This window comes from Bombina bombina, chromosome 6, assembly GCF_027579735.1.
Source record: "Bombina bombina isolate aBomBom1 chromosome 6, aBomBom1.pri, whole genome shotgun sequence".
NCBI classification, from domain to species: Eukaryota; Metazoa; Chordata; class Amphibia; order Anura; family Bombinatoridae; genus Bombina; species Bombina bombina.
The window spans coordinates 425,156,407-425,183,924 of NC_069504.1; positions in this window are offsets into that span (position 1 = coordinate 425,156,407).

Consider the following 27,518-nt stretch of genomic DNA (forward strand, 5'->3'; position numbering starts at 1 on the left):
AAAAACTAAAAAATATTAAGGTAAATAAAACTCCAGGCCCAGATGGAATACACCCAAGGGTGTTAAGGGAACTTAGCACTGTTATAGACAAACCTCTACTCTTAATTTTTCAAGACTCATTATCCTCAGGCATGGTACCCCAGGATTGGCGTAAAGCTGATGTGGTGCCACTCTTCAAAAAGGGAAGCAGGGATGATCCAGGAAGCTATAGACCAGTTAGTCTGACATCAATAGTGGGGAAGATATTTGAAGGGATTATAAGGGATTATATTGATGAGCATATTCGTGTAAACAAGATTATGAGTTCTAATCAGCATGGCTTTAGGAGAAATAGATCATGTCAAACTAATCTAATTAGATTCTACGAGGAAGTAAGTAAAAATATAGATAAAGGGGAATCAGTTGATGTGATATACTTAGATTTTGCAAAGGCATTTGATACAGTGCCACATGAGAGATTAATGCACAAAATTAAGGGACTGGGAATAGCAGAAAATGTTAGCTCATGGATAAATAACTGGATAAAAGATAGGGAGCAACGAGTAGCAGTAAATGGATCATACTCAGATTGGACAAAAGTAATCAGTGGCGTCCCCCAGGGATCAGTACTGGGCCCTGTTCTTTTTAATATTTTTATAAATGACTTGGAGCAAGGATTAAATAGCGACATCTCTATTTTTGCAGATGATACTAAGTTAAGTAAGGTCATTAGGTCAGAGCAGGATGAACTCTCTTTGCAAAGGGATTTGCTAAAATTAGAACTATGGGCAAGTGAATGGAAAATGAGATTTAATACGGAAAAATGTAAGGTTCTACATTTTGGAAGTAAAAATAAGCAGGCTATGTATTTTTTAAATGGGACAAGACTTAGCCAAACACAGGAGGAAAGGGATTTGGGAGTAGTAATAGATAACAAGCTAAAGATGAGTGCACAATGCAGGGCAGCGGCTTCAAAGGCTAATAAGATACTAGCATGTATTAAAAGAGGCATTGATTCAAGGGAGGAAAGCATAATTCTGTCATTATATAAAGCCCTGGTAAGACCTCACCTTGAGTTTGGAGTGCAGTTCTGGGGACCGATTGCTAAAAAAGATATTGCAGAACTAGAAAAAGTTCAGAGAAGGGCCACAAAGCTAATAAGGGGATTGGAGAAATTAACCTATGAGGAGAGGCTAGCCAAACTGGGTCTGTTCTCTTTAGAAAAAAGGCGCTTGAGAGGTGACATGATTACTTTATATAAATATATTCAAGGCCCATATACAGAGATGGCAGAAGCTCTTTTTATTCCAAGAAAATTGGTTCTGACAAGAGGTCATAATTTAAGGTTGGAGGAAAGGAGATTTAATCTCCTGCAACGGAAACGTTTTTTCACTGTAAGAGCAATAAAATTGTGGAACTCATTACCAAAGGAGGTAGTGAATGCCAATACCATAGATACATTTAAAAATAGTCTGGATAAATTTCTGTATATAAACAAAATTCATGGATATGATTGCTAGTATTAAATGGGTCACATTTTAATGGGGTTATTTAAGCTTAACTGGAGCTTTTTGTAAGTATTTTAGATTTGTATAGGTTGAACTCGATGGACTTCAGTCTTTTTTCAACCTTATCTACTATGTTACTATGTATCTACTATGTTACCAACCGGCTTACACATTTTGGCTGTTAGCCGTAATCATAGCCATACTGGGTCAGCTTACACACACCTCTTAAGCAAATATACTGCTGTATACATGAGACCCTTACCTGGTGAATTTCATTTGTAAAAGCATTTACTTTGACATTGCTTTGACCTTAGATCCTTCCTGGTGGGATTTCTGTCTCTGTTGGACTGTGTCTCTCAGAAAGATTGACTATAGAGAATGCACCACCACAGTTTTATTCCCTTATGCCTGCTACGGACAGAATTTCTAATGCTCAAGACTGTGAGCTTATCTTTTCTGAGGACAAGGGGGTACTCACTCTGAGTACCCTATTTGATGACATGGAACACTTATTACTGAAAGAAACAAAAAGTCAGGGGGATTTGTGGACTTTTGATCGCTACATAAAAGCAGGGATGATTCCAAGGGGATTACGTATATTTAAATTTCCCACCTTTGAAGTGGATGAAAATGACAAAGACTTTATTGACTATTGGAACTCTGTATTATCCGAATGCTCTTCCCGTTTATTGCTGTTGTTGATTCCTTATCATAATACATGTCTTATTAAAGGGATAGTCTAGTATAAATTAAACTTTCATTATTCAGATAGGACTTTTAATTTTAATCAACTTTCGAATTTACTTTTATCATCAAATTTTCTTTTTTCTCTTGGTATTCTTAGTTTAAACTAAACATAGGTAGGCTCATATGCTAATTTCTAAGCCTTTGAGGGCTGCCTCTTATCACATGATTTTTAAATCTCTTTTCAACACAAAGAGACAGAAAGTACACGTGGGCCATATAGATAACACTGTGTTCAGGCACAGGGGGTTATTTAAGATCTAGCACAAAACAATACTAAATTTAAGACAATAGATAATAAACAGTCACAGTCATGTGATCAGGGGGCTGGAAGAAGGTTCCTAGATACAAGGTAATCAAAGAGGTAAAAAGTGTATTAACATAACTGTTGGTTGTGCAAAACTGGGGAATGGGTAATAAAGGGATTATCTATCTTTTAAAACAATACCAATTCTATGGTAGACTGTCCCTTTAATACTAGGAAAGAAATAGACAATTTGCAATGTGAATTGAATAAGTGGAGCAATGACCCCAATTTTGCAAGATTTGATGGCTTATTAAAAGATTTTATTACACAAGGCAAATCGTCTATTATGGAAAACAAGCACACTAAGGCCTAGATTTGGAGTTTGGCGGTAGAAGGGCTGTTAACGCTCCGCAGGCTTTTTTCTGTCCGCACCATAAATTTAACTCTGGTATCGAGAGTTCAAACAAATGCTGCGTTAGGCTCCAAAAAAGGAGCGTAGGGCATTTTTACCGCAAATGCAACTCTCGATACCAGAGTTGCTTACGGACGCGGCCAGCCTCAAAAACGTGCTCGTGCACGATATCCCCATAGGAAACAATGGGGCTGTTTGAGCTGAAAAAAAACCTAACACCTGCAAAAAAGCAGCGTTCAGCTCCTAACGCAGCCCCATTGTTTCCTATGGGGAAACACTTCCTACGTCTGCACCTAACACTCTAACATGTACCCCGAGTCTAAACACCCCTAACCTTACACTGATTAACCCCTAATCTGCCGCCCCCACTATCGCTGACCCCTGCATATTATTTTTAACCCCTAATCTGCCGCTCCGTAAACCGCCGCAACCTACGTTATCCCTATGTACCCCTAATCTGCTGCCCTAACATCGCCGACCCCTATATTATATTTATTAACCCCTAATCTGCCCCCCACAATGTCACCGACACCTGCCTACACTTATTAACCCCTAATCTGCCGAGCGGACCTGAGCGCTACTATAATAAAGTTATTAACCCCTAATCCGCCTCACTAACCCTATCATAAATAGTATTAACCCCTAATCTGCCCTCCCTAACATCGCCGACACCTAACTTCAATTATTAACCCCTAATCTGACGACCGGAGCTCACCGCTACTATAATAAATGGATTAACCCCTAAAGCTAAGTCTAACCCTAACACTAACACCCCCCTAACTTAAATATAATTTACATCTAACGAAATAAATTAACTCTTATTAAATAAATTATTCCTATTTAAAGCTAAATACTTACCTGTAAAATACATCCTAATATAGCTACAATATAAATTATAATTATATTATAGCTATTTTAGGATTTATATTTATTTTACAGGCAACTTGGTAATTATTTTAACCAGGTACAATAGCTATTTAATAGTTACCTAGTTAAAATAATAACAAATTTACCTGTAAAATAAATCCTAACCTAAGATATAATTAAACCTAACACTACCCTATCAATAAATTAATTAAATAAACTACCTACAATTACCTACAATTAACCTAACACTACACTATCAATAAATTAATTAAACACAATTCCTACAAATAAATACAATTAAATAAACTAGCTAAAGTACAAAAAATAAAAAAGAACTAAGTTACAAAAAATAAAAAAATATTTACAAACATAAGAAAAATATTACAACAATTTTAAACTAATTACACCTACTCTAAGCCCCCTAATAAAATAACAAAGCCCCCCAAAATAAAAAATTCCCTACCCTATTCTAAATTAAAAAAGGTAAAAGCTCTTTTACCTTACCAGCCCTGAACAGGGCCCTTTGCGGGGCATGCCCCAAGAATTTCAGCTCTTTTGCCTGTAAAAAAAAACATACAATACCCCCCCCAACATTACAACCCACCACCCACATACCCCTAATCTAACCCAAACCCCCCTTAAATAAACCTAACACTAAGCCCCTGAAGATCTTCCTACCTTGTCTTCACCATCCAGGTTCACCGATCCGTCCTGAAGAGCTCCTCCGATGTCCTGATCCAAGCCCAAGCGGGGGGCTGAAGAGGTCCATGATCCGGTCAAAGTCTTCATCCAAGCGGGGCAGAAGAGGATCTTCCATCCGATTGAAGTCTTCATCCAGGCGGCATCTTCTATGGTCTTCTATCCGGAGCGAAGCGGCAGGATCCTGAAGACCTCCAGCGCGGAACATCCATCCGGCCCGACGACTGAACGACGAATGACTGTTCCTTTAAGGGACGTCATCCAAGATGGCGTCCCTCGAATTCCGATTGGCTGATAGGATTCTATCAGCCAATCAGAATTAAGGTAGGAATTTTCTGATTGGCTGATGGAATCAGCCAATCAGAATCAAGTTCAATCCGATTGGCTGATCCAATCAGCCAATCAGATTGAGCTTGCATTCTATTGGCTGTTCCGATCAGCCAATAGAATGCGAGCTCAATCTGATAGGCTGATTGGATCAGCCAATCGGATTGAACTTGATTCTGATTGGCTGATTCCATCAGCCAATCAGAAAATTCCTACCTTAATTCCGATTGGCTGATAGAATCCTATCAGCCAATCGGAATTCGAGGGACGCCATCTTGGATGACGTCCCTTAAAGGAACAGTCATTCATCGTTCAGTCGTCGAGCCGGATGGATGTTCCGCGCTGGAGGTCTTCAGGATCCTGCCGCTTCGCTCCGGATAGAAGACCATAGAAGATGCCGCCTGGATGAAGACTTCAATCGGATGGAAGATCCTCTTCTGCCTCGCTTGGATGAAGACTTTGACCGGATCATGGACCTCTTCAGCCCCCCGCTTGGGCTTGGATCAGGACATCGGAGGAGCTCTACAGGACGGATCGGTGAACCTGGATGGTGAAGACAAGGTAGGAAGATCTTCAGGGGCTTAGTGTTAGGTTTATTTAAGGGGGGTTTGGGTTAGATTAGGGGTATGTGGGTGGTGGGTTGTAATGTTGGGGGGGGTATTGTATGTTTTTTTTTTACAGGCAAAAGAGCTGAAATTCTTGGGGCATGCCCCGCAAAGGGCCCTGTTCAGGGCTGGTAAGGTAAAAGAGCTTTTACCTTTTTTAATTTAGAATAGTGTAGGGAATTTTTGATTTTGGGGGGCTTTGTTATTTTATTAGGGGGCTTAGAGTAGGTGTAATTAGTTTAAAATTGTTGTAATATTTTTCTTATGTTTGTAAATATTTTTTTATTTTTTGTAACTTAGTTCTTTTTTATTTTTTGTACTTTAGCTAGTTTATTTAATTGTATTTATTTGTAGGAATTGTGTTTAATTAATTTATTGATAGTGTAGTGTTAGGTTAATTGTAGGTAATTGTAGGTAGTTTATTTAATTAATTTATTGATAGGGTAGTGTTAGGTTTAATTATATCTTAGGTTAGGATTTATTTTACAGGTAAATTTGTTATTATTTTAACTAGGTAACTATTAAATAGCTATTGTACCTGGTTAAAATAATTACCAAGTTGCCTGTAAAATAAATATAAATCCTAAAATAGCTATAATATAATTATAATTTATATTGTAGCTATATTAGGATGTATTTTACAGGTAAGTATTTAGCTTTAAATAGGAATAATTTATTTAATAAGAGTTAATTTATTTCGTTAGATTTAAATTATATTTAATTTAGGGGGGTGTTAGTGTTAGGGTTAGACTTAGCTTTAGGGGTTAATCCATTTATTATAGTAGCGGTGAGCTCCGGTCGTCAGATTAGGGGTTAATAATTGAAGTTAGGTGTCGACGATGTTAGGGAGGGCAGATTAGGGGTTAATACTATTTATGATAGGGTTAGTAAGGCGGATTAGGGGTTAATAACTTTATTATAGTAGCGCTCAGGTCCGCTCGGCAGATGAGGGGTTAATAAGTGTAGGCAGGTGTCGGCGACGTTGAGGGGGGCAGATTAGGGGTTAATAAATATAATATAGGGGTCGGCGATGTTAGGGCAGCAGATTAGGGGTACATAGGGATAATGTAAGTAGCGGCGGTTTACGGTCGGAAGATTAGGGGTTAATTATTGTAAGTAGCTGGCGGCGACGTTGTGGGGGGCAGGTTAGGGGTTAATAAATGTAATACAGGTGTCGGCGGGGTTAGGGGCAGCAGATTAGGGGTACATAAGTATAACGTAGGTGGCGGTCGGCAGATTAGGGGTTAAAAAATGTAATCGAGTGGCAGCGATGTGGGGGGACCTCGGTTTAGGGGTACATAGGTAGTTTATGGGTGTTAGTGTACTTTAGGGTACAGTAGTTAAGAGCTTTATGAACCGGCGTTAGCCCAGAAAGCTCTTAACTCCTGCTATTTTCAGGCGCCTGGAGTTTTGTCGTTAGAGCTCTAACACTCACTTCAGAAACGACTCTAAATACCGGCGTTAGAAAGATCCCATTGAAAAGATAAGATACGCAATTGACGTAAGGGGATCTGCGGTATGGAAAAGTCGCGGCTGAAAAGTGAGCGTTAGACCCTTTAATCACTGACTCCAAATACCAGCGGGCGGCCAAAACCAGCGTTAGGAGCCTCTAACGCTGGTTTTCACGGCTAACGCCGAACTCCAAATCTAGGCCTATATATCTTCAAGACAAAAATGATTGTCTCACATTCCAAATATATACAGTATTTGAAGAATAGAGGGGTATGATTAGAAAAAATCTAAATCAGACCACAGGATATGGTAGACGTAGGAACCGTAGACGGAGAGGTAATAGATCCAACTCTAAATCAGTAACATTTTCGGACAGTGAGGTAGATTACTCATCAGATGAGAGGGCCTTAGGCAATGAGGAAGTGGTTTGTCCACAGGCAGGTATCCTTAAACCAAACAATAACACACAATCACAAATAGTGACCCCCACTAGTACTGTGGTCAGACCAAAGGAACCAGGTTCCCAGTCCTTCAGTAATAAAGGAAGTAAATATACTGTACCGAAAGTGATAGCACAACATGATATTCAGGGACAGGCTCTGTCTGGAGCTGACCTGGCCAACTTGGATCAGGTTTTTTCGTTGGATCCAAGGAATGGGCACGTAAATGACAATACACAAAATATACAGAACAGATACCAGCTCAGGGGCAGTCAATGTAATCAATCTGTCTGATGTCACACTCACACCTCTGGAATTGAAAGTTTTAAGTTATGGTCTCTCATTCTCTCACACAACTGATTTTGATTTATTTCAAACAATTATAGACCTAAATAGATTTATAAGAAATATCACTCTAATGATTTCTTTACAAGAACTCCAGATTGCAGCCAATGTAACAGCTGGTACTGCCAACAGAGGAACCTCCCTTAAAGATAAATCTCTATTTTACCAAATACAAAGTAGAGGTAATGTGATTGAAACATTCTTCAATAGAGTGGAATGGGATTTGGTGTCTCTCAGAGAAGTACAAAAAAAGTCACCCATAATCTTACTATACAAGAGAAGATAGCTTTAAAAACTCTTTAAGAAAACCCAAATCTGGCAATAAGACCTGTGTATAAAGGTGGTACCATTGTGGTAATGAATAAATCCCAATATATTGGGGAAGCACTAAGACAGCTATCTAATAGTAATGATTATATGATCTTAAAGGGTAATCCAACACAGATGGAATATCTTTATGTAGATCATCCTAAGATACCCCTGTTTCAGCACCTCCCCAAAGTTCACAAGTCTACCACAAATGTAAAAGGACGTCCAATAGTTAGTGGAGTGGATTCTCTACTAGCCAATTTGTCACAATGGTTGGATTCGATTTTGCAACCAATTGTTAAATGTCTACCATCCTATGTGAAAGACACTAAACATATTCTAAACATTAAATGAGATGGAATGGAAAAAGGGATATATTTGGCTCACGATTGTCGCAGTATCCCCACGACAAAGGTATGAGCTGCTGGTGCAACGCCACCCCCTGCAGACTCGCGGCCAATTGGCCGCCAGCAGGGGGGTGTCAATCAACCCGATCGTACTCGATCGGGTTGATTTCCGGCGATATCTGTCCACTTGCTCAGAGCAAGCGGACAGGTTATTGAGCAGCGGTCTTTGTGACCGCTGCTTCATAACTGCTGTTTCTGGCAAGCCTGCAGGCTCGCCAGAAACACGGTGCATCAAGCTCCATTCGGAGCTTGATAAATATGCCCCTATATGTTTTTTTCTGAATAATTTTACGGATTATACTGAGCAATTTCAATCTTATGTCATTAAGATCACCATATTTCTACTTACACACAATTTCTTTCAGATCCAGGAAACTTACTATCTCCAAAGGTGTGGGACAGCAATGGGGGCCATATTTGCCCCCTCCTACGCAAATCTATTTTTAGGCTGGTGGGAGTTTGCCCACATCTTTGGAGATAGTGACCCATACAGGTTGTGCATACAGCTATTCAAAAGGTATATAGATGTAATACACTATAAGAACTTTCCAATTATCCTCCACCTACTTTTCCCTGCTATAAATCATCCAGGGTTTCCCTAGCTCACTGCGTGAATATTGAAGTCATTTCCTGTCTTCAAGTTATACTACTCAGTGAAAGGATAGCTCTTTATTTTTTCTGGATCTTAACTTTTGCTACTTTATTTCTCAGACTTCTTATTTTTGCAAGTGCATTTAACTTGCCACATGTTCCTGTCATCCACTACCTGCAAGTTCCGGTTTTGTTTCAGATCATCTCTAGCTACTCACTTCAAGTTTACCTTTGTAGCTGTCTCCTGCTTCCCTGCTGATCCCCACTATCAGCGTCCCAGTTTGCCAAAAAGCTGCAGTTTGCCTATGCAAAAGGGATTTCGTTTTCTGCTTGTTTCATTGTGTCAAGTTAATGGTCAGATCTTCACCTGCAATCATCAGCAGTGACGTGCGGTGAGGTCAGAGGCTGGGGAGGCACTGGCAATGATACGCCCAAGAAATAAAAACACATGCATATTATTTTATATCTCTATACACATATACATACACACACTAACTCTCTCTCACTCACACACTAACTCACACTCTCACACACACACTCTCACACACACACTCTCACACACTCACACACACACACACACACACTCTCACACACACACACACACACTCTCACACACACACACACTCTCACACACACACACTCACACTCACACACACACACTCACACACACACACACACTCTCACACACACTCACACACACTCTCACACACACTCTCACACACACACTCTCACACACACACTCTCACACACACACTCTCACACACTCTCACACACACACTCTCACACACACACACTCACACACACACACACACACACACACTCACACACACACACTCACACACACACACTCACACACACACTCTCACACACACACACTCTCACACACACACACACTCTCACACACACACACTCTCACACACACACACTCTCACACACACACACACTCTCACACACACACACTCTCACACACACACACTCTCACACACTCACACACACACACACACACTCTCACACACACACACACACTCTCACACACACACACTCTCACACACACACACACACACTCACACACTCTCACACACACACACACACACACACTCTCACACACACACACTCACACTCTCTCTCACACACACACACTCTCACACTCTCTTTATCTCTCTCGCTTTATGCAAATACTCCAGTAAGTGACAGGGCTTCCTCACGACACAGTATAAAGCAGAGACTACACAGCATGGATCAGTTTACAGTGCATCCATGTATAGCTATTGCACAGTGACACTGCAAGTCTGTTATTAACAATTGTGTACAATATGAACAGAACAACTATAAGCCTTGTACCTGTATTAAGAAATGCAACACACAGTGAAAGTAATATTCCCAATATACACAGAATGATTCTAAAGCAGTACATTTCCAACAGGAAGTTGAAGAGTCTCAGACTGAGAATATCATTCAGGACTTAGGTTCAAAACCCCAAATAGCTAATTTTTTTCCCCTATAAATTCTCTTAATAGATTTTTTTTTGTGTGAAACAGTGTGAGGATGAATACTAGCTATTTACTACACTGTTTCATTTCATAAAATTGCATTACATTGACGGAAGTCTGTATAGTTTCACACACAATTAAAACATTAATAACTAAAGTCAGGTGGGTTATAAAAATTACATCAAGGGTATCCGAAAGGAAAAGTGGCTTATGCACCAAATATGTGCTTATTTTACAAAGAAAATCACATTTCACTTTGCAAAAAAATCAATACAGCCACAATATATTGTATAAAATGCAGCTGCACCCAATTATTATGTAATTTATTGTCATTATAGGGAACCTCTGGAGTTATGTTATCAGTACTGTAAAGTCATACAATACACATATGTCAGCTCATCATGCACAATATAATACGGGTAATATCACATTAGCTATTCCATTAGTCTAAAGAGCAAGAAAAATGTTTTTTTTTTTCTACTAACATGATAGACGAAAGCCCAGCCCCTGGGTCTCTCCAACACATTGTAAAGATAGTTTTGCAGTTTTCTATATTTGACATTCCTCCGGCAACTCTGACTGCTGTTATTAGACAGTGGCTACCCAAGCGATCTCATGTGGGCTCCCTGCTTCCCTCTCCTGCTCTCCTGTAAGCCTCCTCTTGCCCTCGGCAGTGGGGTGACATGAAAGCTGGTGCAATGTGCTTCAGAATTCTTGTTCAGTCAGCCCTGCTAAATGTGGTTAGGGATTGAATAGTGACGAGTACTGGTTAGCTAGTAGCTACAATAGTTAAGTTTAACATGTCTGCCACTGTGCCACATGACAAGAATAAGAGGTATTGGATTGGAGTCGGACATAAGGTGCTGCTGTCAGCTGTTACAGAATGCTAATTTATGTAGCCGGATTATAAATAACGTTATTTATTGTCAAGTGGTTAGTGGCATGCAATATCACACACATCTTCTTGTTAGGCAAAAGGGATGTAGATGATAGCAGAACCTTATGTCCGACTTCAATCTAATACCTCTTATTGCTGTCATGTGGCCAGTGCCGGCCCTAGGTGTTCTGGCGGCATCCTGTGCGGGCTACTTCTGTGGTGCCCCCCCTCCACGTTCACCTAAACAAAAGCTACAAATCAAAAGCTAGCTCCCAGTAATGCATTGCTTCTCATGAGCCTACATAAGTATGCTTTTAAACAAAGGATACCGAAATAAAAAAAATTATCTACTATACTAAATTAAATAAATAAATACTAATTAATGCCTGGGATAAGCATAAGGCTATCCTACATACTAATTACAGGAGGGGCCCTGGGGCTGATGGGTTTTACAGGGGGGGGGGTGCTGAGGCAGATTGGCATTACAAGGGGGACCCTGTGGCTAATGGGGGTTACATGGGGGCCCCAGGGCTGATGGGGTTTACAGGGGGGGTGCTGAGGCTGATGGGGGTTATATTACAGGAGGGTGCTGAGGCTGATGGGGGTTACATTACAGGGGGGTGCTTAGGCTGATTGGGGTTACAGGGGTGGACCTGAGTTTGATAGTGATTACCCTAACCAGCCTCAGCACCCCCCTGAAACCACCATCAGTCCCTGCCCCCCCTGTGACCACCATCAGTCCCTGGGCCCCCCTGGAACAAAACCCCCTATAACCCCAATCAGCCTCATCAAACCCCTGTTACCACCATCAGCCCCAGGGCCCCCCTGTAACCCCAATAAGCCTCAGCACCCCCCTGCAACCCCAATCAGCCCCAGCCCCCCCTGTAAAACCAATCTGCCCCAGCACCCCCCAATCAGTGCCCCCCTGTAACCCCAATCAGCATCATCACCCCCCTGTAACCACCATCAGCCCCAGGGTCCCCCTGTAACCCCAATCAGCCTCAGCTCCCCCTGCAACCCCAGTCAGTCTCAGCACCCCCTGTAAACACCATCAGCCCCAGGGCCCCTTCCCTGTAACCCCAATCGGCCTTATCAACCCCCCTGTAAACCCCATCAACCCCAGGGTCCCCCTTGTAACCCCAATCAGCCTTGATGCCCTCCCCTCTGTAACCAGCATCAGCCTCATCAACCCCCTGTGACCACCATCAGCCCCAGGGCCCCCCCTGTAACCCCAATCAGCCCCAGTCCCCCCTGTAAACCCAATCAGCCCCATCAGCCCCAGGGCCCTCCTGTGACCCCAATCAGCCACAACACCCTCACCCTGTGTAAACCCCATTAGCCCCAAGGTCCTCCCTTGTAACCCCAATCAGCCTCAGCACCCCCACCCTGTGTAAACCCCATTAGCCCCAGGGCCCCCCCTGTAACCCCAATCAGCCCCAGTCCCCCCTGTAAACCCAATCAGCCCCAGCACCCCCATCAGCCCCAGGGCCCCCCTGTGACCCCAATCAGCATCATCACCCCCTGTAACCACCATCAGCCCCAGGGTAACCCCTGTAACCCCAATCGGCCTCATCACCCCCCTGTAATGCCCATCAGCCCCAGGCTCGCCCTGTAACCCCAATCAGCCTCAGCACCCCCACCCTGTAAACCCCAGGGCCCCCCTGTTCTCCCAATCACCCTTAGCACCCCTGTAATGCCCATCAGCCACAGGGCCCTCCTGTAACCCCAATCAGCCACAGCACCCTCACCCTGTGTAAACCCCATTAGCCCCAAGGTCCTCCCTTGTAACCCCAATCAGCCTCAGCACCCCCACCCTGTGTAAACCCCATTAGCCCCAGGGCCCCCCCCCCCCTGTAATCTCAATCAGCCTCAGCACCCCCACCCTGTGTAAACCCCATTATCCCCAGGGCCCCCTCTGTAATCCCAATCAGCCTCAGCACCCCCTGTAACCCAAATCAGCCCCAGCACCCCCACCCTGTGTAAACCCCATTAGCCCCAGGGTCCCCCCTTGTAACCCCAATCAGTCTCAGCACCCCCACCCTGTGTAAACCCCATTAGACCCAGGGTCCCCCCTGTAAACCCCATCAGGCCCAGGCCCCCCCTGTAATCCCAATCAGCCTCAACACCCCCCTGTATTCCCAATCAGCCTCATCACCCCCCCTGTAAACCCCATCAGCCCCAGGGCCCCCTGTAACCCCAATCAGCCTCAGCACCCACACCCTGTAAACCTCATTAGCCCCAGGGCCCCCCTGTAACCCAATCAGCTTCAGCACCCCCTGTAACCCCCATCAGCCTCAGCACCCCTGTGTAAACACCATTAGCCCCAGGGTCCCCCCTTGTAACCCCAATCAGCCTCAGCACTCCACCCTGTATAAACCCTATTAGCCCCAGGGTCCCCCTTGTAACCCCAATCAGCCTCAGCGTCCCCTCTGTAACCCCCATCAGCCTCAGCACCCTCTGTAACCCCCATCAGCCTCAGCACACCCTGTAACTCCAATCAGCTGCAGCACCCCTGTAAACCCCATAAGCCCCAGAGTCCCCCTTGTAACCCCATTCAGCCTCAGTGCCCTCTCTGTAAACCCCATCAGCCCCAGGGCTCACCCTGCACCTGCTACCTACTGTGTTGGCAGATGGTTCAGCTTCTCCTAGGGCCTTGTATCCACAATGTTACACAGTCAGTGTGTACTTACAACACACTTGATCGTGCGCCCCCGGCCGACATAGCCCCGCCCCCTGCCGCCGCCGTAGCCCCGCCCCCTGCCGCCGTCGTGGCCCCGCCCCCTGCCGCCACCGTAGCCCCGCCCCCCATCGGTAATAAAAAAAAGAATTTTTTTTTTACATAAATACATTTACAAAAAAATAAAAAAACTGCCTTCTGCATATTAAGTGCCCTCTGGGCTGACAGTGACTGTCAGCCCAGAGGGCACTTAATATGCAGAAGGCAGTTTTTTTTAGTTTTTTTGTAGACAGTCTCAATTACTTACCGGTTAAGTAGTAGGGCAGGGCAGCAGCTGATCCCTTGAAGTCGCTGTCCAATTTCTTGAATCCTGGCTTAAGATGGATGATCACAGGTCACAGCCAGGAGGCAGCAGTCTCTCCTTCCCACCAGTAGCAGCAGCTCCCTCCTGTACTGAGTCTTCCCGCTTGAAGTCTGACTGTGTCAGCTCGAAGTAAACCCGACATCACATGACCCACACTCAGCAGCCCAGCAGGCACGCCTCCCCGCAGTGCTGAATGCTGATTGGCTGAAAGAGTAGCTCCATCATGGAGGCGGTTTTGAGAACCGCCTCCATTGGAGCTTGCATGAGGGCCCAGCGGGTCACCAGTGGGTGGCGCTGCTCTAAGTGAGCAGTCAACACTTACTTAGATCCATGTTGCGCAATTAATGGAGGGCAGCGGACCGGCTCACTGCCTCCTAATTGCGCAACAATGGATGATGGTGACTTTTGCAGCGCAAGCGCACAGTGTCTCTACTAGTAAGTTATTGCCGTGGGGGGGGTACCCTTGGGGCGAGGGGTGGGTGTGGCCAATAAAATAATAAAATAAAAAAACACTTTTTTTTTTTTTAATAAATATTATTTTAAAACTTTTTTTTCCCTCATTGGACAGGGTAGGCACTGCCTCCCCTGCCTCCTATTACTGCACGTCACTGATCATCAGAGCGCAAGTATCTCTTTTTTTACACTTACCATATATAAAGTAGCAGATTTATATTCTTTGCAAGCGCTGTCTGTGGATACTTTTACTTGCACTTAACAACTATTCAGCTGTCTTGAATTAGAACATGCAGGAAGATTAACTCTTTACATACCAAATTGCAGGCTCATTCTAAAGCTGTTATATACGCTTCTTACTGAGCTTTAAGTATATTTCTAGCTCAATCTTGTAGCTGATCCATTTTTTCTCTAATTAATCTCACTCTGTTCATTAACCCATTCATACCATTATTTATTTTTGGGTTAAGTTTTATCAGAGCTACAAAACTGGTATTGCATATTTTAAAAACAGATACATTAGAGATATATCTTACATAATATTCAGGCCATCTATTTTTTGGGTAAGATGGACCCAAATTAAATAAATAATGAATTTGCAAATCTCAACCAAAAGATTGATTACCTTGCAAGGGGTTTAACAGAGGTGCAAGCTGAAAATTCTGTTCTGAAATCTTTGTATGATAGCATGGCTTCTAAACAAACTGATATACCTGAACCACATATAAATTTACCAATGCCATTTTCTGGCAAACGTCATGAGTTCAGAGACTTTAGAAATACCTGCAATCTACTGTTTCCATGAGACCACGTACTTACCACACTGAAAGAATAAAGGTATGCACTACTATTTCTTTCCTCTCAGGCGAACCCAGAACTTGGGAAAACCGCTATTTTGAAAACAATGACCCCATTTTGGATTCACTTTATGATTTATTTTTGGCTATGGCTACCTTGTATGAAGATACAAATACTCAGATCAAAGCTGAAACTAAATTACGCACTCTGAAACAAGGAAAAAGAACTGTTGAAGAGTATATTACAGATTTCCAGTTGTGGGCCTCAGATTCACTCTGGAATCAAATAAGTCTAAAAAACCAATTCCGCTTAGGACTTTCTGAGTCTGTAACCACCATCAGCCCCAGGGTCCCCCTGTAACCCCAATCAGCCTCAGCTCCCCCTGCAACCCCAGTCAGTCTCAGCACCCCCTGTAAACACCATCAGCCCCAGGGCCCCTTCCCTGTAACCCCAATCGGCCTTATCAACCCCCCTGTAAACCCCATCAACCCCAGGGTCCCCCTTGTAACCCCAATCAGCCTTGATGCCCTCCCCTCTGTAACCAGCATCAGCCTCATCAACCCCCTGTGACCACCATCAGCCCCAGGGCCCCCCCTGTAACCCCAATCAGCCCCAGTCCCCCCTGTAAACCCAATCAGCCCCATCAGCCCCAGGGCCCTCCTGTGACCCCAATCAGCCACAACACCCTCACCCTGTGTAAACCCCATTAGCCCCAAGGTCCTCCCTTGTAACCCCAATCAGCCTCAGCACCCCCACCCTGTGTAAACCCCATTAGCCCCAGGGCCCCCCCTGTAACCCCAATCAGCCCCAGTCCCCCCTGTAAACCCAATCAGCCCCAGCACCCCCATCAGCCCCAGGGCCCCCCTGTGACCCCAATCAGCATCATCACCCCCTGTAACCACCATCAGCCCCAGGGTAACCCCTGTAACCCCAATCGGCCTCATCACCCCCCTGTAATGCCCATCAGCCCCAGGCTCGCCCTGTAACCCCAATCAGCCTCAGCACCCCCACCCTGTAAACCCCAGGGCCCCCCTGTTCTCCCAATCACCCTTAGCACCCCTGTAATGCCCATCAGCCACAGGGCCCTCCTGTAACCCCAATCAGCCACAGCACCCTCACCCTGTGTAAACCCCATTAGCCCCAAGGTCCTCCCTTGTAACCCCAATCAGCCTCAGCACCCCCACCCTGTGTAAACCCCATTAGCCCCAGGGCCCCCCCCCCCTGTAATCTCAATCAGCCTCAGCACCCCCACCCTGTGTAAACCCCATTATCCCCAGGGCCCCCTCTGTAATCCCAATCAGCCTCAGCACCCCCTGTAACCCAAATCAGCCCCAGCACCCCCACCCTGTGTAAACCCCATTAGCCCCAGGGTCCCCCCTTGTAACCCCAATCAGTCTCAGCACCCCCACCCTGTGTAAACCCCATTAGACCCAGGGTCCCCCCTGTAAACCCCATCAGGCCCAGGCCCCCCCTGTAATCCCAATCAGCCTCAACACCCCCCTGTATTCCCAATCAGCCTCATCACCCCCCCTGTAAACCCCATCAGCCCCAGGGCCCCCTGTAACCCCAATCAGCCTCAGCACCCACACCCTGTAAACCTCATTAGCCCCAGGGCCCCCCTGTAACCCAATCAGCTTCAGCACCCCCTGTAACCCCCATCAGCCTCAGCACCCCTGTGTAAACACCATTAGCCCCAGGGTCCCCCCTTGTAACCCCAATCAGCCTCAGCACTCCACCCTGTATAAACCCTATTAGCCCCAGGGTCCCCCTTGTAACCCCAATCAGCCTCAGCGTCCCCTCTGTAACCCCCATCAGCCTCAGCACCCTCTGTAACCCCCATCAGCCTCAGCACACCCTGTAACTCCAATCAGCTGCAGCACCCCTGTAAACCCCATAAGCCCCAGAGTCCCCCTTGTAACCCCATTCAGCCTCAGTGCCCTCTCTGTAAACCCCATCAGCCCCAGGGCTCACCCTGCACCTGCTACCTACTGTGTTGGCAGATGGTTCAGCTTCTCCTAGGGCCTTGTATCCACAATGTTACACAGTCAGTGTGTACTTACAACACACTTGATCGTGCGCCCCCGGCCGACATAGCCCCGCCCCCTGCCGCCGCCGTAGCCCCGCCCCCTGCCGCCGCCGTGGCCCCGCCCCCTGCCGCCACCGTAGCCCCGCCCCCCGCCGGTAATAAAAAAAAGAATTTTTTTTTTACATAAATACATTTACAAAAAAATAAAAAAACTGCCTTCTGCATATTAAGTGCCCTCTGGGCTGACAGTCACTGTCAGCCCAGAGGGCACTTAATATGCAGAAGGCAGTTTTTTTTAGTTTTTTTGTAGACAGTCTCAATTACTTACCGGTTAAGTAGTAGGGCAGGGCAGCAGCTGATCCCTTGAAGTCGCTGTCCAATTTCTTGAATCCTGGCTTAAGATGGATGATCACAGGTCACAGCCAGGAGGCAGCAGTCTCTCCTTCCCACCAGTAGCAGCAGCTCCCTCCTGTACTGAGTCTTCCCGCTTGAAGTCTGACTGTGTCAGCTCGAAGTAAACCCGACATCACATGACCCACACTCAGCAGCCCAGCAGGCACGCCTCCCCGCAGTGCTGAATGCTGATTGGCTGAAAGAGTAGCTCCATCATGGAGGCGGTTTTGAGAACCGCCTCCATTGGAGCTTGCATGAGGGCCCAGCGAGTCACCAGTGGGTGGCGCTGCTCTAAGTAAACAGTCAACACTTACTTAGATCCATGTTGCGCAATTAATGGAGGGCAGCGGACCGGCTCACTGCCTCCTAATTGCGCAACAATGGATGATGGTGACTTTTGCAGCGCAAGCGCACAGTGTCTCTACTAGTAAGTTATTGCCGTGGGGGGGGTACCCTTGGGGCGAGGGGTGGGTGTGGCCAATAAAATAATAAAATAAAAAAACACTTTTTTTTTTTTTAATAAATATTATTTTAAAACTTTTTTTTCCCTCATTGGACAGGGTAGGCACTGCCTCCCCTGCCTCCTATTACTGCACGTCACTGATCATCAGAGCGCAAGTATCTCTTTTTTTACACTTACCATATATAAAGTAGCAGATTTATATTCTTTGCAAGCGCTGTCTGTGGATACTTTTACTTGCACTTAACAACTATTCAGCTGTCTTGAATTAGAACATGCAGGAAGATTAACTCTTTACATACCAAATTGCAGGCTCATTCTAAAGCTGTTATATACGCTTCTTACTGAGCTTTAAGTATATTTCTAGCTCAATCTTGTAGCTGATCCATTTTTTCTCTAATTAATCTCACTCTGTTCATTAACCCATTCATACCATTATTTATTTTTGGGTTAAGTTTTATCAGAGCTACAAAACTGGTATTGCATATTTTAAAAACAGATACATTAGAGATATATCTTACATAATATTCAGGCCATCTATTTTTTGGGTAAGATGGACCCAAATTAAATAAATAATGAATTTGCAAATCTCAACCAAAAGATTGATTACCTTGCAAGGGGTTTAACAGAGGTGCAAGCTGAAAATTCTGTTCTGAAATCTTTGTATGATAGCATGGCTTCTAAACAAACTGATATACCTGAACCACATATAAATTTACCAATGCCATTTTCTGGCAAACGTCATGAGTTCAGAGACTTTAGAAATACCTGCAATCTACTGTTTCCATGAGACCACGTACTTACCACACTGAAAGAATAAAGGTATGCACTACTATTTCTTTCCTCTCAGGCGAACCCAGAACTTGGGAAAACCGCTATTTTGAAAACAATGACCCCATTTTGGATTCACTTTATGATTTATTTTTGGCTATGGCTACCTTGTATGAAGATACAAATACTCAGATCAAAGCTGAAACTAAATTACGCACTCTGAAACAAGGAAAAAGAACTGTTGAAGAGTATATTACAGATTTCCAGTTGTGGGCCTCAGATTCACTCTGGAATCAAATAAGTCTAAAAAACCAATTCCGCTTAGGACTTTCTGAGTCTCTAAAGGACGAGCTCTCTCGCTTAGACATGCCAGACACCCTTACAGGCTTGATTAAACTAAGCACCACTCTTGATAGAAGACTCAGAGAGAGAAAAGCAGAAAGACAAGCATATGACCCCATGTTTAAACGTACTCACTCATCCACAGTCAGTCAGGATAAATCATCTGGTTATCCAATACCAATGGAAATTGGGACTATAAAAGGACCTTTGTCTCAGGAAGAGAAGGCTAGACATAGGTTGGAAAACCTCTGCCTCTACTGTGGAAACAAAGATCATAGCGTGTCCAATTGTCCAGCATTGGCTAAACAAAAGAAGGGTAAGGAAATAGGTGTATATAGTCTTGCCTCTACCATACCTCTTACCCAACTCACTGTAATTTTCTCATTACAGTGGAATCAACATTATATCCAGACTGAGACAATAATAGACTCAGGCGCGTGTGGAAATTTTGTAGATGCTGATTTTGTTAAGCTAAATAAAATACCCACTGTGTGTAAGTATACACCTATTTTGTCAAATTAATTGATGGATCTTTCATTCAGAAAGGATCTATTACCCGACATACTATTCCTTTACTTATAACTACTGACAAAGGTCACACTGAATACATCACTTTTGACGTTATTCCCATGTCAATACATAAAACTATTTTAGGACATCCATGGTTACTTACTCACAACCCCACAATAGACTGGACACAGAACATTGTATCATTTCAGTCAGATTACGATCTTAAAACTTGTTTTTCACTTACTGTTATATCCAGTCTTTAGGTTGTAGTTCCACAGGTATATCAGGACTTAACAGACGTTTTTGATATCCTTTGTCACAACAGGAACTTGTCTATCTACGTGAGTATTTAGATGAAAACCTTAAAAAAGGTTTCATAACTCACTCCACCTCTCCTGCAGCAGCAGGTATTTTTTTTTGTAAAAAACAAAGACAAAACTTTGCGACCTATAATTGATTACAGAGCCCTGAATGCAGTTACAGTCAAAAAACGGTACCACTTATCCATGAATTACTTGAAAGACTCACGAATGCAACCATTTATACGAAACTGGATTTGAAAGGCACTTACAACCTCATACGAATTAAAAAGAGCAACGAGTGGATGACCGCTTTTTGAACCAGATAGGTCTATTTCAGTATAATGCTATGCCTTTCGGGCTCTGTAATGCCCCCGCCACTTTTCAGCATTTTATTAATGAGATTTTAAGAGACCTAACGGACATGTGTGTAATTATATATTTAGATGACATACTCATTTATTCAAAAAATATACATGAGCATCAAAAACATGTCAGATGGGTACTCACCCGTTTACGTGAACATAAATTAATTGCAAAATTAGAAAAATGTATTTTTCATGTAACAAAAATAAAATTCCTTGGGCATATCATATCTCCCAATAACATTCAGATGATCCTGATAAAGTCACAGCAATCTCTACTTGGCCTAAACCTACTTCAACAAAATCTCTTCAGAGATTTCTTGGTTTTTCAAACTTTTACAGAAAATGTATTCGTAATTTCTCTTCTAAAGTAAGACCTTTGACCCAACTTACTAAGAAATATCAAAGATTTTTATGGACCACTGAAGCCCAAGATGCGTTTTTTAGTCTCAAACAAGACTTTTCTACAGCTCCTATATTAACCCTACCAGACCATAAGCTTCAATTGGTTCTCGAAGTAGATGCTTCAAATTCAGGAATAGGAGCTGTTCTGTCTCAGCGTAACCAGTCTACTTCTAGGCTTCATCCAATAGCTTTTTATTCCAGGACATTACTCCTGGCCGAATGTAATTATAGTATTGGGGACAAGGAATTACTCGCCATCAAAAGTTCTCTAGAAAATTGGAGACATTTACTAGAGGGAACAAAGGCTCCGCTTTTTTTTTTTTTTTTTTTTTTTTTTTATTTATCACCAACACAAGGTACATTGTAAGAGAGACATCCGTAATACACCACGCAAAATTGATAAAGTATGAGAAAAAAAAATGTAACAATATACATCATCAGGTACATTAAAAATGCAATAGTCACATTTACTGAGAGCTGCAAGAATCTTCTACGGATTAGAGTGACATCTGGGTTATATGTATATGCACCTCAATGTTGGGGTTCTGTTATTTTATAAACCAACACAACTAAACACCTATCAACAAAAATAAAATTAACATTATTAAAACTAACATTATTAAATCTTAGCAATAGGGGTGACTCTAGGCAGATCATAGATTATATCCTCAGGAAAAAGAATGGGGTAGATTAATAGTATTGTTAATGGTACTGGTCAATAATTTGATCAAAGATGTATGCTATGTCATAGGGGGGGCAGATTGGGAGGAGGGTATTATTTCTATTACAGATAGAATCTGAAAGAGGGTACATCATCTATGATTAGAGCAATCTCCGGATCCAATGTGATAAGCTAATTTTCAGCGTGTATAACAGTCTATCCGCTAGGCTTTGGGCATGCTGTAACTAGATTAGAATCTGGCACTACTGGGTGAAGATATTAAAAGGTGGGATAGCAGCAACATGAAATTAAAGTATATAAGTGAGAAGATGCCTCCAATTGCATGCCAGTATATTTACTTTGGTTTGAAGTGTCAATGTATTACTAATAGGTTATGACTCATTGAAGTACGTCAGGCTTTATCCCCCTAGATTTTTTTTCTTTTTCTTTTTTTCTTTTCTCCCCCACCCTTCTTTTTCTTTCTTTTTCTTTTCTTATTTGTTATGGGTTTTTTCTTACTGAGAAAAGTACAGGCTTCAACATACAATTGCTGAAATATTACAATTATGAGATACAAGGACAAGCAATACTTTCACAGATAATAGTGTGGGTACATTGTCTTGTGGGAGATCCATGCACAGATAGTAGACAATTTTCTAAGATAGGCAATAATTTGTATTATAAAATAGCCTGCCATAATGTGACCCACAGCACAAACAAATTTCAAGGTTACTACAGCTTTATCTTATTTCGTCACCTGAACTTTTTTTTTTTTTTTAACTAAATGAGACAAAACATAAACTAACCTAAACAATAAAAAAAAACAGAACAAAACAAAAATAAACAATGAAACACCCATACAACAAAACAGAGAACAGGAGCTCCATAAGTAGTGAATTGATAATATATGATAATACATAAGTAGGGTGTCTTGAAGTTTAATCAGCAAGTATGGTCACTATCATAGGTTAGGTTTGGGTTCAAAGCGATCAGCCACAACTGCAATGAGAGGTAAGAAATAGGTCTAATACTTTCAGTGGGGTCAGATTGTAAGAAGCGTTTGTGACGTGAGGTAGGTATGTAGCCTAGTCTTTGGACAGTGGGAGAAAATACATTGGACATTGCCTATGGATTAGGGGCTGAACAATATGGTTGCTTACAGAGTACAAGTAAGTTGTGAAGCATTAGCCCATGACATATACTCATGTGAGAATGGAGCGAGATCATAAAATACATAAAGAAACTAACGCCTAGATTACGAGTTTGGCGTAAGCCTTAAAAAGCAGCGTTAAGGGGTCCTAACGCTGCTTTTTAACGCCCGCTGGTATTACAAGTTTGGCAGGTACAGGTGTACTGCTCACTTTTCTTCCGCGACTTTTCCATACCGCAAATCCCCTTATGTCAATTGCGTATCCTATCTTTTTAATGGGATTTTCCTAACGCTGGTATTACAAGTCTTGGAAGAAGTGAGCGGTACAGCCTCTATTTCCAAGACTCCTACCGCATTTAAAATCAGTAGTTAAGAGTTTTATGGTCTAACGCTGGAACATAAAGCTCTTAACTAAAGTGCTAAAAAGTACACTAACACCCATAAACTACCTATTAACCCCTAAACCGAGGCCCCCCCACATCGCAAACACTAAATTAAAATTATTTAACCCCTTATCTGCCGACCGGACATCGCCGCCCCCTACATTATACCTATGAACCCCTAATCTGCCGACCGGACATCATCACCACTATAATAAATGTATTAACCCCTAAAACGCCGCACTCCCGCCTCGCAAACACTCTAAAATTTGTTATTAACCCCTAATCTGCCGTCCCTAACATCGCCGCCACCTACCTACAATTATTAACCCCTAATCTGCCGCCCCCAACGTCGTCGCTACTATATTAAATGTATTAACCCCTAAAACTAAGTCTAACCCTAACACCCCCCTAACTTAAATTCTATTCTATTATTAAATCTACACATAAATAAAATTACTATAATTAAATAAATAATTCCTATTTAAAACTAAATACAGTACTTACCTATAAAATAAACCCTAATATAGCTACAATATAACTAATAGTTACATTGTAGCTATTTTAGGGTTTATTTTTATTTTACAGGCAACTTTGTATTTATTTTAACTAGGTACAATAGTTATTAAATAGTTAATAACTATTTAATAGCTACCTAGTTAAAATAATTTCAAAATGACCTGTAAAATAAATACTAACCTAAGTTACAAATACACCTAACACTACACTATCAATAAATTAATTAAATAAATTAACTACAATTATCTAAAATAATATACAATTAAATAAACTAAACTATAGTACAACCCCCCCCCACACTAAATTACAAAAAATAAAAAAATATTACAAGAAGTTTAATCTAAGCCCCCTAATAAAATAAAAAATCCCCCCAAAATAATAAAATGCCCTATCCTAAACTAAATTACAAATAGCCCTTAAAAGGGCCTTTTGCGGGGCATTGCCCCAAAGTAATCAGCTCCTTTACCAGCCCTTAAAAGAGCTTTTTGCAGGACATTGCCCCAAAGTAATCAGCTCTTTCACCTGTAAAAAAAAAGAAATACAATACCCCCCCAACATTACAACCCACCACCCACACACCCCTACTCTAAAACCCACCCGATCCCCCTTAAAAAAACCTAACACTACCCCATTGAAGATCACCCTACCTTGAGCCGTTTTGAATCCTATCAGCCAATCGGAATTCGAGGGACGCCATCTTGGATGACTTCATTTAAAGGAATATTCATTCGTCGTTAGTCCGTCGGCCTAGAAGGATGTTCCGCGCCGGAGGTCTTCAAGATGGAGCCGTTCCTCGTCGGATGGATGAAGATAGAAGATGCCGCTTGGATGAAGATGTCTCCCGGTCCGGATGTCCTCTTCTGCCCGGATAGGATGAAGACTTCTGCCGGTCCGGATGTCCTCTTCTGCCCCATCGGATGACCACTGGTGCCCGGCTGGGTGAAAACGGCTCAAGGTAGGGTGATCTTTAATGGGGTAGTGTTAGGTTTTTTTAAGGGGGGATCGGGTGGGTTTTAGAGTAGGGGTGTGTGGGTGGTGGGTTGTAATGTTGGGGGGGGGTATTGTATTTCTTTTTTTACAGGTAAAAGAGCTGATTACTTTGGGGCAATGCCCTGCAAAAAGCCCTTTTAAGGGCTGGTAAAAGACCTGATTACTTTGGGGCAATACCCCGCAAAAGGCCCTTTTAAGGTCTATTTGTAATTTAGTTTAGGATAGGGAATTTTATTATTTTGGGGGACTTTTTATTTTATTAGGGGGCTTAGATTAGGTGTAATTAGTTTAAGCTTCTTGTAATATTTTTTTATTTTTTGTAATTGAATGTTTTTTTTGTAATATAGTTTAGTTTATTTAATTGTATTTAATTTTAGATAATTGTAGTTAATTTATTTAATTAATTTATTGATAGTGTAGAGTTAGGTGTATTTGTAACTTAGATTAGGATTTATTTTACAGGGAATTTTGTAATTATTTTTTAACTAGGTAGCTATTAAATAGTTAATAACTATTTAGTAACTATTCTACCTAGTTAAAATAAATACAAACTTGCCTGTAAAATAAAAATAAACCCTAAGATAGCTACAATGTAACTATTAGTTATATTGTAGCTATCTTATGGTTTATTTTATAGGTAAGTATTTAGTTTTAAATTGGAATTATTTATTTAATTATAGTAATTTTATTTAGATTTATTAAAAAAAGATTTAAGTTAGGGGGTGTTAGGGTTAGATTTAGGATTAGGGGTTAATACATTTAATACAGTAGCGGCGACGTTGGGGGCGGCAGATTAGGGGTTAATAATTGTAGGTAGGTGGCGGCGATGTTAGGGACGGCAGATTAGGGGTTAATAACAATTTTATAGTGTTTGCGAGGCGGAGTGTGGCAGTTTAGGCGTTAATACATTTATTATAGTGGCGGCGATGTCCGGTCCGCAGATTAGGGGTTAATAATTGTAGTTAGGTGGTGGCGACGTTGGGGGCAGCAGATTAGGGGTTAATAACTATAACGTAGGTATCAGCGATGTTGGGGGCAGCAGATTAGGGGTTCATAAGTATAATGTAGGTGGCGGCGGTGTCCGGAGTGGCAGATGGTGTCCGGAGCGGCAGATTAGGGGTTAATAATATTATGCAGGTGGCGACGATGTCGGGGTCGGCAGATTAGGGGTTAATAAGTGTAAGATTAGGGGTGTTTAGTCAGCTTACCACTACCGTAACCAACGCTGGTATTACAGGGAGAAGTGGCGCAAAATTTGCTCAACGCTCACTTTTCTGAGGCTAACGCAGCCATTCAGAAAACTTGTAATACCAGCGTTGTTTAAAGTGAGCGCTGGAAAAAAAAGGAGTGTTAGCCGTAAGTGAGCAGGAGAAAAAAATTTCAGCATAAATTACAAACACATTTAAACATAACAAACAGAAGTAACTGAACTGCAAAAAACAACAGGAATCCACTCAGTGAATTGTAGCTTTAACTGATACCCCAGCTCATAATAATATGCTTGCGTGCAGCATTCCCACTGATCGTCTCTCCTATCTAGGGGAATTTATTACATTAGTATGAATATCAGTCCAGGTTTCTTATAATATGGCATCTAAGAGTTTAAAACATGGGAGTTCAGAATCTACAGGTCAAATTTCGAGGGGCATCCGGATGTCAAAGGGAGGTCATATCATGATGGTGGGAGAGTAAGGGCTAGATTTATCAAAGGCTAGGCAAACTCTGTATGTTCTTTGCCTGTAACTACGCCCCAGCTCGCCTCCGGAGAGGCGCACATGTGCGCCTAAATTTATCAAAAAAATAGACGTAATTTTGCGCAGGCGAGCTGGGGCTTAATAATGATAAATTGCGCCTGTCGGAAAAAGCATTTACTCCCTATTTATCACAGTACATCCCTATAAATATTTGCGCCGCCATGTTTTGATTATTAAAAAAAACGTTTTTTAGGTAACTATTTAGCCAATATTTATATTATATAATGTTTCTGTGCTGTTTGTGTCATATGTTGACACAAAAATAAATATATCAATATATCGATATATATATAAAACTTTTTGTACCATATGCGCCTGTGGAAGCGCAAATTACTGGGAATAACAGTATCTTCTTTGCGCTGAACTTTTGAAAAATTAGAAGAGTAAAGTACTGCATCAAAAGATGTAAAAGCATGTATTATAATGGTGTTCGACTCAGTCTGTATGGCGAAATATACAACACGCAATTACAGCCGTAATTATCGGCGCAAAGCAATGATGAATAAGCAACTGGGCGTATTTGTAGGTCGGGCTGTTAAATTACGCCTATTACTAATGTATATTGGTGCACTCGGGAGCGTGCCTGTGCGCCTAGGTGAATGCAAGCGGAGTGCAAAGAAGCTTCTTTCAGATTTGCGCAGTTATAGGCGCAGAGTGCTTTGATAAATATGAGGATCCGTTTGTATGCGTTATTTGGATGATATTAGAGGAGAATGGCTTTGATAAATCTAGCCCAAAGTCCGGACAGAAGAGTCAACCAATTCCAGCTCAGGTTAAGAACAAGCAACAATGATACTACCTCACAAGAATGTAACATGACCCAGAAGGATGGCAACAAGAAGGTCTCTACACAGCAATGTCCTGTTGCTTTCAAGGGTCTGTGGCTGATTCTGTAGGGGGGC